Genomic DNA, 16,926 nt, shown 5'->3' with positions numbered 1-16,926 from the left:
AGCGCAGAGTCTTAACCACTGGACCTCCAGGGAAGTCCCTCTCCCACTGTTTTTTAAAGGAGTAAAATAGATGCTGCTGTGTAAAAATGACCCCAGGCTTGCGGTCACCTGTCTGGCTTTTCCAATTAGTGTTACTGGCTACATGGTCACCACTGAGATAACAGTGATCTTCTATTTTCATTTCTCACCATTTAACTTAGTTATTTCTTTTCATGTAACTTTCAGAACAATGTAGTACCTAGGAAGGGTCAAAAGGAGATTTTATAAAGTTTGGCTTATTATGTCATTTTCATTTTTATTAACATTTTATTGAAGTAGAGTTCATCTACAATGTTATATTGGTTTCAGGTGTATGGCATAGTGATTCTGTATTTTTGCAGATTATACCCCATTATAAATTATTACAAGATAATGTCCATAATTCCCTGTGCTGTACAATATATCCTTGTTGCTTATCTGTTTTATACACAGTAGTTTTTATCTGTTAATCCCATACTCCAAATTTGTCCCTCTCTCCCTCTCCTCCCCTTTGGTAACCACAAGTTTGTTTTCTATGTCTGTGAGTCTGTTTCGCTATTATGCCATTTTGAAGTCATAATTTGTACTGCAATACACGTCTTTGCTTCTTAAAGCTATGGCACGACTGTTCAGAAAGAGTCCTCTCATCGTGGAAAGATTACCAGGTTTCTTCATCATCATTAGTTCCTTTTTTTTTTTTTTCTTTTTTTGTGGTACGCGGCCCTGTCACTGTTGTGGCCTCTCCCGTCGCGGAGCACAGGCTCCGGACGCGCAGGCTCAGCAGCCATGGCTCACGGGCCCAGCCGCTCCGCGGCACGTGGGATCTTCCCGGACCGGGGCACGAACCCGTGTCCCCTGCATCGGCAGGAGGACTCTCAACCACTGCGCCACCAGGGAAGCCCCATCATTAGTTTCTTACCACACATTGCACACATGTTACATAGCAGATCCTGGGCTGGGTGCTGAGGCCACAGAGCTGCAATCCACCTTCCTGACCTCTGTTTACTTAGACTAGTCAGCAGAGGAGACAGACAAGTCAGCATCTGCTAAGAACACAACAGAAGTTTGCACAGGGGCTGGGGAAGTTTCCTCGCCCATCCTGGAATGTCAGGAAAGTTTTCTGTGGGGATGTAATGTCTGAGCTGAGAGTTTTAAGGATATGAATAATGGTAGGAATTAAGCAGGTGAAGAAGTGGCGGAAGAGTGTTCCAGGAAGAGGGAACAGCACAGCAAAGAAAGAATGGAGAGAAAATTCTACCTTCCTATGTGTCTTCGCCTCTCTAGGGCGAGGCCAAATTCTTACTCATCACTGCATCTCTGGTGTCTGTCTGGCATGTCATAAGTATTCATGAATATTTGTTGAACTTAAATGAACTGAACTGCAAAGTCTTTATTGCTGGCAATAGGATTGTGGCCAAAATAGAAGTTCCTGTTCTCGTGGTGCATATGTTCTAGACAGGCATTACTATGAGTTAACATTTACTAAGCATTTCCTGCCTGCCAAGTACTGTCCAAAAGCTTTATGTATTCACTCATGCAATCTTCACAAAAAGACTTTAAATAGGTATAATAATATTATCCCAATGTTACTGTTGAGGACGCAGAGAAGTTAAGAAACTTGTCCAAGCTTACCCAGCTTGTGGGTGGTGGAGCTGGAATTCAAAGCTGGGAGATCATGGCTTCCAGAGTGAGTCTTACCCTCTACAGTTAGCATTTCAAGAATTTTTAAATGCCTTTTCAGTCTTCCTTTTGGAAAACGAAATAAAAAGAAATTCTAAATGTCCATTCTCCTTCCATCCCTTTGCTATTTATTGACCGAAGACTTAATTATTTGGCATAAACATGTAAGAATAGTGGACATTTTGAAAAGCGAGAGTAGGGTTAAAATGAAAGATAATATGATCTTTAAAAAAAAAAAGTAAAGAGGAGATAACGGTAATATCAGATATCAAAATGCATTTAGAATTATAGTGATTAAAATATAAGGCATGGTGACTATAGTTAATAATGCTCTACTGTATATTCAAAAGTTGCTAAGAGAGTAGATCTTAAAAGTTCTCATCACAAGAAAAAGAATTTGGGCCTTCCCTGGTGCTTCCAATGCAGAGGGTATGGGTTCGATTCCTGGTCAGGGAACTAAGATCCCACATGTCGAGGGGCGCGGCCCACAAAAAAGGAAAAGAATTTGTAACTACGTGTGGTGATGGATAACTAAACTTATTGTGGTGATTGTTTTGCAATATATATAAATATTGAATCATTAGATTCTACACCTGAAACGATTACAATGTATGTCAATTATATCCCAATTTAAAAAAAACAAGAAAGAAAAAAATATCTATTTAGTGTAAGCACAGATTTGGGTCCTTCTGCTGCCATTTTCCTCCTCTCCCAGACCCAAGGATTGGTAGGAAAAATGAGAAGGAATTCCCATTTAGGTAAAAGGAATCATAAACAAATAAATACAAAGTCTGCAGCTGTCCGCATTCACTCAGTATTTCCCAATTATAAACCAGCTGTCCTCACATCAGATCCCAGAGAACTGAGAGGGAGTTGGATCCCATCTTAAGAAAATTACTGACAAACTGATTTTTTTTTATATAGTGAGAACTTTAAAATTTTGTATAAATGAAATAAACACATTTTTAATTATTTGATTTGCACATTAAATTTCATGGATATATAGTGTGTATTTCACCAAACTGGCAACTCAGAAGTATTAAATATAAAACTCTTGGGACTTCCTTGGTGGTCCAGTGGTAAAGAATCCACCTTCCAGTGCACGGGATGTGGGTTCAATCCCTGGTCGGGGAACTAAGATCCCATATGCCACAGGGCAACTAAGTCCATGCGCCACAACTACTGAGCCTGAATGCCGCAAGCTACAGAGCCCATGCACTACAGAGCCCACATGCCACAACTAGAGAAGAAAACCCGCTCTCCACAACTAGAAAGGAGCCCACGCGCTGCAGCTAAAACCATCCCGCCTGCCCTGCATGCTGCAACAAAGACCTGACACAGCCAAAAATAAAGATAGATAAATAAATAAATATTAAAAAAAAAACCCCAAAACCTCTTGAATGCCATATTAACTTTCCTGATTCTGAGAAAGAGGTTCTAGAATGGAAGTCCCTCATAGTCCTCTACCAAACTTGTCCTGCTATTTAAAAATTATAAATTTAGGGCTTCCCTGGTGGCACAGTGGCTGAGAGTCCGCCTGCCGATGCAGGGGACGCAGGTTCGTGCCCCGGTCCGGGAGGATCCCACGTGCCGCGGAGCGGCTGGGCCCGTGAGCCATGGCTGCTGAGCCTGTGCGTCTGGAGCCTGTGCTCCGCAACAGGAGAGGCCACAACAGTGAGAGGCCCGCGTACCGCAAAAATAAATAAATAAATAAATAAATAAATAATTATAAATTTAATATAAAAGTTATCAGTTAAAAATAGATTAAGTAAAATAAAGTTAGGCAACTTTACTACCCAATGGCCATATTCCTCCCACTTAAGGACTCTAAGCTGAGCATTACGTTATTTAGAAAGTTATCCTAACAAGGAAAGACAACTGCTGGCTGCCTTATGAAGGACAGATTGGAAAGGGACAAAGCTGGAGTCAGGAGAGCAGTCCAGGTTGGAGATGATGGAGCAGTAATTGAGGAACTGGAGAGAAAGAGACAAATTCAAGAGATTTTAAAAAGTCTTGATAGGATTTTACTAACTGAGAATAGAAGACAGAAAGAGAGGATTTGAGTGAAGGAGCTGAGGATCAGACTCAGATATCTGGCTTGTGTGCTTGGGTGGGTCATGGGATCATCAGACAAAATAAGAGCCCAGGAGGAGCAGGTGCTGGGGAGTGGGCGGGGGGGAAGACGAGGACTTTGAATTGGGACATGTTGAATTTGATGTGTCCGTGTGACCCACAAGTAGAAATGTCCATTAGGGAGTTACTGTCCTAGGGCCCAGAAGAGCTCTGGGATGCCTGGGATATCTAGGCAGAAAATTTAGGGAACTATCAGATTGTAGGTGGAATTGGAAGTATGAGTTGGTCAGGATCACCAAGGGAGAGTGTGAATGAATTGAAGGGGAAGGGTGAGGGTGGAGCCCTAGAGAATATAAGCATTTAAAGGGTTAGGAGTTGTAGACCGAGAAGAAATCATCAGAGGTAAGCAGGAGACCAGGAGAAAGCGATGTCCCAGTTACCAAAGAAGAGGGGACTTCAGAAAGAAATGTGGTCAATGGTCAATGACACAGAGACAGCGTGTATATCAAAGACTAAGAATTTTATATTGGATTGGGTGATACAGATGTCACATCTGCCATCTGTGGGGGTAGCTTCCCAATTCAAGTGGGGTTGGAAGCCAGATTGAAGTGGGTAAAGTAGTGAACCAGAGGGTAGTAAAGAGGCAGTGATGGTTCCATAGACTGATCTTTGCAGAAGGTTGTCTGTGAATGGAAAGAGAGTTTGTGTAGAAGACAGAAGGCCTTTTTTTCTCCTTAAAGATAAAAAGCCCATTGGGCTTGTTCATAGGCTAAGGGAAGAAAGCAGTAGGGAGGGAGAGATTGAGGATACAGCATAAAACGGATACATGAAAAGACTAAAACATTAAAGGAGATAAGAAAAGTTGGTATCCTGAGCAGCTTTGAGTAAGTGGTTAGATACTCTCTCAAATGAGATGGAAGGAGGGAAGGACAGGTGTAAATGAAGATAAATCTGTAGTTGGGTAGAAGAAGGGCAAGAGGTTGAGGGAGTTCCCATCTGCTGATGATTTCTGGGGAGGGGTCATGAGGAGAGTGGTAAAGATTTAGAAACACTGTTTAGAAATTTAGGTTTGAGGTGGCTGTTTAAAGACACATAGGATGACTGCACAGCAGTGCAGAGGATTTGTCTATGGTTGTAAGTCACAAACTTATAGTTGCGCTGATTTGCAATGGGTAATACTGATTGCCTAGTTACAGAGGCACGTAAGATCAGACTGGAATTCCAACCAGATTAATACAGGCAGTGGAGTTATAGTCTTTTTTTTTTTTTTTCAGTATGCAGGCCTCTCACTGCTGTGGCCTCTCCCGTTGCGGAGCACAGGCTCCGGACGCGCAGGCTCAGTGGCCATGGCTCACGGGCCCAGCCGCTCCACGACATGTGGGATCTTCCCGGACCGGGGCACGAACCTGTGTCCCCTGCATCGGCAGGCGGACTCTCAACCACTGCACCACCAGGGAAGCCCTCTCCAAAACTTTTGATAAAAGTCTGCACACACCTCCCACGTGGTAGTAGGTTAAAAGCAAAGTGCTTCTAGGATGGTAGGTTGCCACAGTTGATGACGTCAGGTGGTAGGTAATCCAGGCCACTTTCCTATGTGGATGAGATAAATTACATGCACAGAGAATGTGATTGTTTTCCAGGGTCAACTGGGTAACCAGACAGTATTGCCAGAAAGCTAGGCCTTTTTGGCCAATGATAGGTGTTCCAGGGCAAGTTATAGTTTCTCCCACTGTGCATGGAGTCACTTTAGAAAAAATAGAACCACACCTCCCCATGTCTCCCCACATCTCATCATACCTGACCACACCTCCCCATGTCTCCCCACGTCTCACCATACCTGACCACACCTCACCACGCCTCCCCACACCTCATCTCATAATAGCTCACTACCCTCACCTCTCCCCACACCACCAGGAGAAGGCTGCCTCATGCTGAGATGGGCACTTGGAAGTGAGTTCTGCAGCACTCACGCAAGCTGTGGAGCCAACAGGCAGGAAGAGAATGGAAGCAACCCCAGTAACAGCAGTCAAACGCGGGCACAGAGTACACCCTTATAGGAAAAGATGCAGGACAAAGTGTGTGCCAGAGGGAGGGACCAAAAAGCAGGATGGATAAAACAGGAAAGGAAGGGGAGGGGAAAATGAAGAAACAAAGTGAATTTGTAAAAAAACTTTACCCTAAGGTCAAGAACACCTTGGTGCTAGTGGCAGGAACTGACACCCTGCCTCTCTGGGTGGGTGTTTACGTTCTCTTAAGGCACCAACCAAGAAGGATAGAGTTACTGCAAGTACTGCAATGGCTTTAATGATACCTACATCAAAGAAGTAATCTAAGAGGATAAAATGAAAAACAAAGGACTTGGGACTTTAAGTAGTGGAGTCATATATTTTAACTAGTTGGATATATTTCATTTAATAAGTTGGTTATAATTCTTTCCCTATTATATTAAGTTGTTTTTAAGGAGTCCCTTTTCCTTTTAAAACTTTTCCACTTAAGAATACGAACACATTGTTGCTTGATTCTGAAATATCTGACTCCAGATGGATTCTACAAACCCTCCTTGCAATCATTGCTCTGGTTCCAGATGGAGAGGAGATGACTGAGTGGATTTACCTGTGCTCCTGGAAACCTGGGCAGAGAGAAGAATGGAATGAAAGCTGCTGAATTAAACTCAGAATAGGGATGATTTATAAGAGTATCTTCTGTTGTGGAATAGATACGTAAGGGGAAATCTATTTTGTGTTGTCAAACAAATTAGTAATTAAAACTGATTCCTGGTCATTGATTTTTGATTCCATGTTCTTTTCAGTTGATATTAGTTATAATATTTAGAAGAACAATCAAGATTGAGTGCTTACTATGATAGTTATCTTAGACTTTTAGAGAGATGTTACTTTGGAAATCTAGTCGAGATTTCCTTTAAAAGCAACCCTTTTAAAGGAAGTCGAGAGAGGGGACTCTCTGTGGTGGCAGGAGCAGGACCAAAACCTGGGCATTCTGATTTCATTATATCAACATTTGATGCTGCTGTGGCTGGGTCCCCCCAAAAAACAGGCTCTGAGACAGATCTGCATGTAAGAAATATATTGGGAATATATTGGGCAGTGCCCTGGGGACTAGCACAGAGGAGGGCAGAGAGAGGAGTGACTTAAAATGCACTTAAAATGCAAAGGTAAGTGGTTCTCCAGGTTGTCTGAAGCTGGGATGGTCCTTCTGAGTTATCCTGCCTCAAGGCCAGGGCCTGGAGCCCCTAATACTTGCTCTCTAATCAACCAGTCATTGGATAAATGCTGTGTTCAGGGAGGGAGCATGACCTTGGGGGGATGGCAGTCTTTGGCTGAGGGCAATCCTGGGAGGAGTACTTCACTGAAGGCTGGGGGTCACCATCAATCCCAGAATCTGGGGAATACACTGAAGAAGAGCACACCCCAGCCCTCACCATAAAAACCAACACTAGCTTGGTAAAGATGCTTTCACATACGTCCACTTGACTTCCCCCACTGGTCAACAAGACCCCTGTTGATAGATCCCTGATTTAAATCGGGCTCAAAAGAAGCATAACATGGATCATACTGCTATGACCCCATCAGGAGCTCAAGAATGTGTACTGATAGACAAAAATCAAAGAAATTAATTATCATATTAACTGCAGTTTGAAGAGAGCAACTTACATAATGACATTTTTTTTTTCTGCATGAAAGCTATACTTTGAAATTAGGAAAGTAGTTTATCATATTAAATACATCATAATCTTATTATTAGAAAATCTCTTTGCTTTTTGATTGGCTGTTAACCTACATGATTTGGTGGGGAGTGGAAAAAAGAAAAGAAATTAGAAACCAACATGTTATGTTCAGATAAAAGAACATGAGGGTGAGCCTGAAGATATAACTTTCATGAAAGCCTTCCCTGTTGTTCTAATTAATTGCACAGAAGCCTGAGAAGGAAGACCCTGCGAATTTCTAAGTTAGCCTGATATCCTTTCTCATTTGGATTACCAAGGGTGATAAATGAATAAATCAATATCCCCGAAGCATACACTTAAAAACGCTAAACTTTTTATCTCCCTAATAGTTTCTTTTTTCATTAAGAAATAGGATTAAAGAAAATCTGCACATTTAAAGTAGGATGAAGACTTGAAGTCAGAAGGCTATAACATGAAAATATAAGACACGCTTGTCACAGTAAAAATGTGGGTTTGTATTGAATAGCTCAGGTGTTCTTCTCCCATCTGGAAGATCATTTGTGCCAAAGCTCTGTTTACGGTACATATATACCACTGTCTGTGGGCACAAGATAACTTTGATCTAAGGAAAAGAGATCTCCAGGTTTTAAATAGGGCTCCAAACCAGAAGCAAACTTCAAGAATAACAGTAACAACAGAAGAATCCAAACATCTCAAATAGCATTGAAAACTGTAATGAAAGGCTTTTTGTGTCACGGAAGCATCCCCTTGGCAGGCCCAGCTGCAGCTGTTGGGGAACATTCTAAAATGGCAGATGTGACAAAGTGTGGTGGTACCCCTCTTCCAGAGGGCAGGACATCTTGTCTCAGTTACAGGCTCAGGATGAATGTGGTAAAGCAAGGGGCTGCCTCTTCTACTTGAATCCTGACTTCTCAAAATGCCAAACGATCAACTAGTTGAAGCTTCAGCTGAGTTTTCATTTTTAAGGATGTTATATACAGAAAAAAAAAATATTTGGATACATTGAGTCAGAGCTCAAGACAATTTTCATAGAATTTAATAATTTATTTTTTCTTTCATGAATAGTTTGCTAAACAATTTGTGATGCAAAGAAAAGGCAGTGCCTTCCCAAGCAGCACTATGAGGTCGGGGAGAACACGATGACCTGGAGGGACCTTTGCTGGAATTCCAGAACCAGTGGAATTTCAGAAGTGGAATACCATTGTTAGCATGTGCTCTAGCAATGCTGAAATTAGGCAAATAAATACCCTTACCGCATGTTCCCAAACCACCACCTTTACCCGCATTGTGAAGTCACATTCAGAATTTTCTTGCTTCCATTCTCTTGAATGAGAGTTGCCTTCACCCTAGTCCCCAATGTCTTTCCTGGAACCACATGATTATCTTGTCTACAAGTTATTATGGTGTCATGTAGATAGATGGAGCGTGCTCAGATTCCCTTCCCTGCCCCCCACAAAAAGAACCCCAAAATCCTTTAAAAATAAATAAGAAACCTTTTAAAAAAAGAATGCTGCCGGGGGACTGTCTACTTGGCTCTGCTACTTTGGAAACGTAGACCTTGATTCAAATTTGTTGCCCACCTTGGCCAGGTATGTGTGTAGTGTGTATATATATAAAACAATACCAGAGGGGTTTGAGGGGTTTGTTAACTTGGAACTTTATAAAGAGCACAGCAAATTTTGTTGACAGTGAAATTATTTCTCTGGAACTAGAACAATTTTGTATAGAAATAGATAATTTGCTTTGTATCAATGCTTTTTTTCCCCCAAACAAATTAAAAGGTTTCTGATATCATTCTCCAGATCTTTTTAGTGAGATCTCTTAGGATGACTTTTTTTTTTTTTAAGTTTGCTTGCCAAACCTTACATATGTGGTGAAAACCTTCAATCAACAGCATCTTCAACAGCTCTCAAGCTGTGCGGAGACCTGACCACAGGTCTCTATACCAGCCTTCTTCCTCTGCCTACCACAGTCTGGGGACTCTTCCTGGTCTCCACTTTTTTTTTTGCGGTACGCGGGCCTCTCACTGCTGTGGCCTCTCCCGCTGTGGGGCACAGGCTCCGGACGCGCAGGCTCAGCGGCCATGGCTCACGGGCCCAGCTGCTCCGTGGCATGTGGGATCCTCCTGGACCGGGGCACGAACCCGTGTCCCCTGCATCGGCAGGCGGACTCTCAACCACTGCGCCACCAGGGAAGCCCTGGTCTCTACTTTTATTGTAACCTGGTTCTTGCTCTCTGTGCACCGCTTTGAATCTGATACCTGAAACTGCCCTTTCTCCCCAAGTTCACTATTGTCTGAGTCAGAGACTTTATTTCCTTTTTTCTGTCCCCCACTGCTAAGGTTCCTGCTCCCACACCCAGCTCTTTATCTCTATACCCTAATCAAAGTCATACTGGATTCTCCACTTGCAAGAAAGATATTCTCTTAGGTTATGGGTTAATGACCAGTGTATCGCATGCCTTTTGATAGTGGGAAGCTATGATTCACATATCTCATGGTGCTCTGGTCTGAGCGGGTCTCAACTACTGTCTATATAATTAAAGCTTGGCCAATACTGAGAAAAAACGTTTTTAAGAACACTGTAGAGGAGTGTATGGACCACATCCCGTTAGCCAAAGGATTTCTGTGCAAAGCAATGTGACATAAATTTAGGGGTAGAAGAGGCTGTCTTCCTACTGAGTCAATAAAAGATTTTCCAGGGTGTCCCAAGAGGGAGTACTTTCTTACTCTGTTTGCCCTTATAGTCATAGTTGACTTCTCCGGTGGGTGGGGGGCCGTTATCCACAAAGACCTCTGTATGTATCAATACATCAGACAAGATGCTAATTTATCCTGACCCAGCCCACCTTAACAATCCTGATATCTACTATTCATTTTATTTGTTTCTCTACCTGTTTAGGGGATGCTGTTTAAATTCATCCAAGTCCAGACTTCCCTGGTGGCGCAGTGGTTAAGAATCTGCCTGCCAATGCAGGGGACACGGGTTCAAGCCCTGGTCCGGGTAGATCCCACATGCCGCGGAGCAACTAAGCCCGTGCGCCACAACTACTGAGCCTGCGCTCCAGAGCCCGTGAGCCACAACTACTGAAGCCCGTGTACCTAGAGCCCATGCTCTGCAAAAAGAGAAGCCACCGCAATGAGAAGCCTGCACACCGCAACGAGAAGCCCACGCACCGCAACAAGGAGTAGCCCCCCGCTTGCTGCAAGTAGAGAAAGCCCACGCACAGCAATGAAGACCCAACACAGCCAAAAATATATAAATAAATTAATTTTAAAAGAAAGAGTAAAGTAACTTAAAAAAAAATTCATCCAAGTCCACATTTACCCATATACTATCTCTTCTTCACAGAATATTGAATAGCATATTTGAAGAGCATTCCTTTACTTCTGTCTGGTACATCTACTGCCCCACCACAAAATTCACATACGATTCCATCTGCCACCTTACTCCATCAAAGCTGTGGCTTTGACTCCTGCCACTTTCCTACATGCTCAGCTCTGAGCTCCTGCACGTAAACTAGGACAAAAAATTTGCTCCATTATTCTGCACACTGTTGCTCACACCCATCTAGTCTGTCCTCTGTTGAAGACCTTTACTTTTTGCCCAGTTCTTGCTTTCCATAGACCTCCTTGAACTTGACTATCAAACTGTTTCTTGCTTCCCACATCTGACCTCACCCAGGACTTCCTTCACCTTTGCTCTGTGTCCCATGGCTCCAGGGGGAAATCTATCTTGATGCATTTAACGAACGCTTTAGACTGAACTACTCATTCCCTTTGCAAATGCTATTTCTTCTGCCTAGAATACTCTCCTTGTCACTGTTTTCCCAGAGAATATGAGTATATGTAACCTCGTACCCCAACCATGTTACTGCCCATTCTGAGCTAACTCTATAATATACCTTGAAATTACTTCTAGTGGTTACCACACTACATAAAAAGTATTTGTTTACATGTCTGCTTCTCCACTGTACTTGGTTTTCTTGACATCGGGACCTTTGTCATTTCCGATCCCCAATTCCTTGCATAGTGCTTAGAACATAATAGGCCTTCATTCATTTACTGATTCTTTTTTTTTAAACTATTTTAAAAAATTAATTAATTAGATTGCGCCAGGTCTTAGTTGCAGCAGGCGGGCTCCTTAGTTGTGGCATGCAAACTCATAGTTGAAGCATGCATGTGGGGTCTAGTTCCCTGACCAGGGATGGAAGCTGGGTCCCCTGTATCAGGAGGGCGGAGTCCCTAAGAACTTCGCCATGGGGGAAGTACCCATTTACTCATTCTTAAGGCAAACATTAATTGAGTTGAGGACCTATTGTATTCCTCCTCTCATGGAGCATAGAGGACTTCACTGGAAGCTGTGGAAGCAGCAAGAGCTGTTTGTTATGTAAATCAACTTGCATTACAACTTGACTTGCTCACCTTTCTTTTCATTTTGTGATCAATCATTGCTCTTCAAAACAGCCCTGATGGAGTCTTAATTTGAATTCTGTGGGTTTTTTTTTTTTTTTTTTTTTTTTTGCGGTACGCGGGTCTCTCACTGCTGTGGCCTCTCCCGTTGCGGAGCACAGGCTCCAGACGCGCAGGCTCAGCGGCCATGGCTCACGGGCCCAGCCGCTCCGCGCCATGTGGGATCCTCCCCGACCGGGTCACGAACCCGTGTCCCCTGCATCGGCAGGCGGACTCTCAACCACTGCGCCACCAGGGAAGCCCAGAATTCTGTGGGTTTTGATTCCTGTGTTTGCTTTGACTCTTTCCTTTCTTTAAAAAACATTCCAAATGGTCAGTGACAGGCATTTTCCTGTGTACCTGAAGATAGTGATTCAGTCATTTTATCTCAACTTTTGCTTTTTAGCTCTGAAAAACCTATTTGGTCATAATCATCCAGGATTTCTTTTTAAATTACTTTTAAAAAAATTAAAGTAAATTAAGATTCAGGCATATAGTCATTTTTCCTGTGAATTTGGTTTTTATGTTTTTTTTAAAAAGTTGTTCTTGCCAGAACTGGTTTAGGGAACAGTCACTGTGGTGTGGTTTTGGGGGAAAAGGGCCTATAGGTTCAAGCACAGTTCAATGTGCCTAGCCACAGCCTCCTCTCTCTTCCCCCAGCCTTCAGTTTTACTATTACAGCTACCCTGGGTTTAGTCCATGAAGACAGCCACCGTGAAATGCCTGGTTCCTCTGATGGGAAAGAAACTGGCCAAGTCTGTTTAGACTCTGATGACAATACCAAGAACTGTTTTAGCATAGTTTCTAATCAGGAGGCAAAAGGGGTTGCCTGGGCCTGAGGGAGGGGTGAGTGGAGAGGGGTAATTGTAAATGGGCCTGAGGGTGATGGAAACAATTGAAGTTGTTCAATTATTGTAGTGATGGAAACAATTGAAAACTGACTTATGGTTATGGTTGCACAACTTGGTAATTTATCAAAAAAAATGAATTTTGCACTTGAAATGGGTGAATTATATGACACATAAAATATGCATCAATAAAGATATATTAAAAAGAAAGAGGTACAGCTGTGTATTTAATATGCTACCATTTAAAGGAAAAAGAGGGAAAACAAAAGAAGGGCAAAAGAGGCTGAATCTTTTTTTCTTATTATAGATTGTTAATTGATTATTTGCATGAACAGCTTCAGGTATTGAAACAGTGTTCTCTCTACAGCATTTGTTTCCTATCGAAATTACACTATTGAAAATTATACATTTCAAACTTTCATTATGAAAATTTCAAACATATAAAAATATTTGAGGGGGCTTCCCTGGTGGCGCAGTGGTTGAGAGTCTGCCTGCCGAGGCAGGGGACACGGGTTCGTGCCCCAGTCCGGGAAGATCCCACATGCCGCGGAGCGGCTCGTTCCGTGAGCCATGGCTGCTGAGCCTGCGCGTCCGGAGCCTGTGCTCTGCAACGGGAAAGGCCACAACAGTGAGAGGCCCGCGTATCGCAAAAAAAAAAAAAAAAAAAAAAAAATGAGAATAGTATAATAAGCCTACCCATGTACCTATTTCTCAGTTTTAACAATTATCAATACTGCCAATCTTGTTTCATTTATTCCCCCACCAACATTTTTCCTGGAATAGTTTAAAGCAAATCCCAGATAACATTTTAATTTTTATTTATTTATTTTTTTGCGGTACGCGGGCCTCTCACTGTTGTGGCCTCTCCCGTTGCAGAGCACAGGCTCCAGACGCGCAGGCTCAGTAGCCATGGCTCACGGGCCCAGCCGCTCCGCGGCATGTGGGATCTTCCCGGACTGGGGCACGAACTCGTGTCCCCTGCATCGGCAGGCAGACTCTCAACCACTACGCCACCAGGGAAGCCCCCAGATAACATTTTTAACGATAAATTCTTCCATGTATCTACCTAATATTTAAGGACTTAAAAATACATAGCTAAGAACCCTGATTACCCCTAATAAAATGATTTTTTAAATGTTGTATAATAAAAAGTCAATGTTCAAATTCCCCTGATTGTGATGACGCTTTCTAACAGAGAGAAATCCTGATCCAAGCAAGGTCCATCTATTGCATTCAGTTTATATGGTCTTAAGTATTTTTTGTTTGTTTAATCCATAATAGTTCCTTGCCTTCCATTTAACCCCGTATCCTTGATTTAGTAAAAGTTTAAAATTCTAAAACAAATTCCAAACATTATAATTCCCCAACAGTCTAATTTTCAGTTTATGTTAAAATATACCTCATGTTTTTCAAAATGTCTTTTGCAGCATATTTGTACAAACCAGAACCCAGTTAACACCCACACATATTTCAGGTATTAATTGTTTTAAGTCTTTTTGATTTAGCAGTTCTGACCTCACCACTTAATAAATTGCTTCTTGAAATGGACTCATTGCAAACTAAGACAGTTTCTGTGTGACCTAATCCTAAATTCTAAGTGAGCCCCGGATAATGGGCCCCTATTCTGATGAATACAAAAGAAAAAAATATTCATATCCCTCAAAGTCCTATCCCCGGAGAGGTCCCCGGTGCCACTTTCCCTTCCGGAGCCTCCATGCCACCCGCCCTCCAACAATCGACCAATCAGCCTGAAGCACAGCAGCCTACGTGACGCGCTCGCGCCTGCGTCTTGCGTACAAACCGTCCTTTTCCTGCCGCAGGAGCGCGTAGCCGCGTTTTAAACTCCGGTGGTGCCAGAGGTGATTTTCCTCTGGCCCGGGGGCAGGAAGTGAGTGCCGCTGGCCTCGTGGCCCCTCTCGACGCCTGTTTCTCCGTCAGCTGAGGTCTGGGGAGCACGGTGTGCCTCCATCCTGCGGCCGGGACAGGCCTCTCCGGGTTGTGCAGAGGGCCTTTCTCCCAGCGCCTCTCATTTCTCTTCAGTTCCTCCGCGTTTTTGGAGGCTGCGCGCATCTCCGGTGAGAACACTGAGGAAAACGTGAAAACGCCGGTGGGGCCCAGGAGAATTAGAAGAAAGGTGGGAGTTTACTGATGTTTTATCAAAAGAGGCTGAATCTTAATGCAGTGGTGCACAAAAATAATGTTTTTTAGTGAAAGTGGTTACCTCTCTTTATAGTTGGGCTTTCACACTTATTCTGTACTTCAGTGTAGCCTTAGTGTTGAAATACCAAAAATATGGGCCGCCGGGGCAGGGGTTGTCTGTGGAGAGAAGAGGCAAAGGCGTCCGTTTTCTCCGCGGCTGGAGGCTTTGGGGGCTGACTCTCCCCTAAGAGGCCTTGAATCGTGCGTGGAGCCGTGTTGCAGGCAATCTGATTTCTTGTGTGACCCAGCTACAGCTCTATGTGGCACACTGAATGGGAAGGCGCGGGATTGTGCTGGGGTTATCAGGTGGGCAGCATGCCACGTGGGTGGAAAGGCTGCTGGCGCAGGCGCTCCGTACGGCCAGGTGCCGGTGTGTGTGTGTGTGTGTGTGCGCGCGCGCGCGTGTGTGTGAAATGTGCATGTGTGGATAGAGGGCGCGGAAAAGAACAGCTAGACCGGAAGATGGCGTGCGGAAGACACAGTGCATTAAAGTGTGTGCGTGTGTGTAAGAGACACAAATACACGCGCGAAAGAGAGAGAATTCCTGTGATCACCAGACATCACTAGCTTATGGCTACGAAGCAGCTTCCTGTGCCCAGTATTTTCTCCAGAAGTGCTCCATGACTTTATTCTGAGGTGGACACAGCCGTATAGAAATGTGCTAAGACCAGGCCGTCTGAAGAGCGCCGCTGGCAAACCAGGCAGGAAAAGGAGGCAGGGCACCATGCTGCCCTTGTTGAGCTGCTCTCCTGGGATTTCTTCCTGGACTTTGGTGAACCAGGCTCCAAAGGCCCGGTGGAAAGGGGTGGCAAGTGGATGAGCCTGGGGAAGAGATGTGGTACTTTAAGAATTTGTTCGATTATTATTATTTGCAGAGGTTGAATTTATCCCACATTTTTGTTTCCTGGAGCACAAACATATCCCTTTTTTAAAAGTCACCAGGGAAGGATTGGCAGCCCTTACCCCGTCTTTATCCTGGAGGCCTGAGTGCAGACCTGTTGAGCCCCTGGCCAGAGTCAAGACCATTCACTCCCAGAGCCAGGGCTAAACACGTCGTTACTGAAAGTAATTTTGTGGAAAGGCTTTTCTGGTTTTCTTTTCATATGTATGTGCTCATATAAGTTCACTATTACTTGGGGGAGGGGAACCAAGAAAACCCAAAGGATTAGTCCCTTAGACTTTGGCATTTTTATTTATACTTTGTTTTCAGCCAGTTCCATCTTACTGAGGGATCTACCCTTATTTCACATGGTGTTTTCCTTCCTATAAACTGCAGGACCTGAATTTAGCATTGATTTTTTTAAAAAGGCTGTTTTTTTGCAGATTATAAGCCTAAATGCAGTATTTAATGTCAGGTATGCAGAGTGAGTTGTGTAGTATCTCCCCCAATTCATGTCCATCCAGAACCTGTCAGTGTGATCTCATTTGGAAACAGGGTCTCTGCAGATTGAATTAGTTAAGATGAGGTCATACTGGATTAAGCTGGGCCCTACATCTGATGACCAGAGTCTTTATAAGAGAAAAGAGAGGGAGATTCAGATACAGAGACACCAAAACACACATGGGGAAAAAGACCACATGAAGATGGAGGCAGAGATTTGGGTGATGTGGCTACAAGCTAAGGAACGCCAAGGATTGCTGCCACCACCAGAAGCGGGGAGAGGGGCATGGGACAGATTCTCCATGAGAGGTTCCAGAAGAAACCAACGCTGCTGACACCTTGATTTCAGACCCTTAGTCTCCAGAAACATGAGAGAATACATTACGTTTGTTTTAAGCCACCAGTTTGTGGTAACTGGTTACAACAGCCCTAGGAAGCCAATAGAGCATGTGTTCCAAGCTTTTACTCCACAGCAGCTCTGCCAGTACAGCAGCATGAGAGATTCTGGTCAAGTGTAAAGCAGGTCGTACTGCTGCTCTGCTCAGAGTAGAGGGCGAAGTCTATGGAATGG

At 43.6% G+C, this 16,926-nt stretch overlaps 1 long non-coding RNA gene across 4 annotated transcripts in view; it reads left to right on the top strand.

Moving 5' to 3' along the window:
- Nucleotides 1–12,985, top strand: part of LOC137210956 (uncharacterized) — a 48,553-nt gene extending 35,568 nt beyond the window's left edge. For 2 of the 4 annotated variants that reach the window (XR_010936822.1, XR_010936819.1), the window contains one exon: nucleotides 6,356–9,115. This is a non-coding gene — a long non-coding RNA (uncharacterized lncRNA). Of the gene's footprint in view, nucleotides 1–6,311; nucleotides 9,116–10,377 lie in introns of those variants that run through there. The other 2 variants (XR_010936821.1, XR_010936820.1) reach the window with 2 other exon arrangements.
- The last annotated feature ends 3,941 nt before the right edge of the window (nucleotides 12,986–16,926 follow it).

Source organism: Pseudorca crassidens, chromosome 18 (assembly GCF_039906515.1).
Source record: "Pseudorca crassidens isolate mPseCra1 chromosome 18, mPseCra1.hap1, whole genome shotgun sequence".
NCBI classification, from domain to species: Eukaryota; Metazoa; Chordata; class Mammalia; order Artiodactyla; family Delphinidae; genus Pseudorca; species Pseudorca crassidens.
This window is presented reverse-complemented; position numbering and strand designations above follow the sequence as displayed.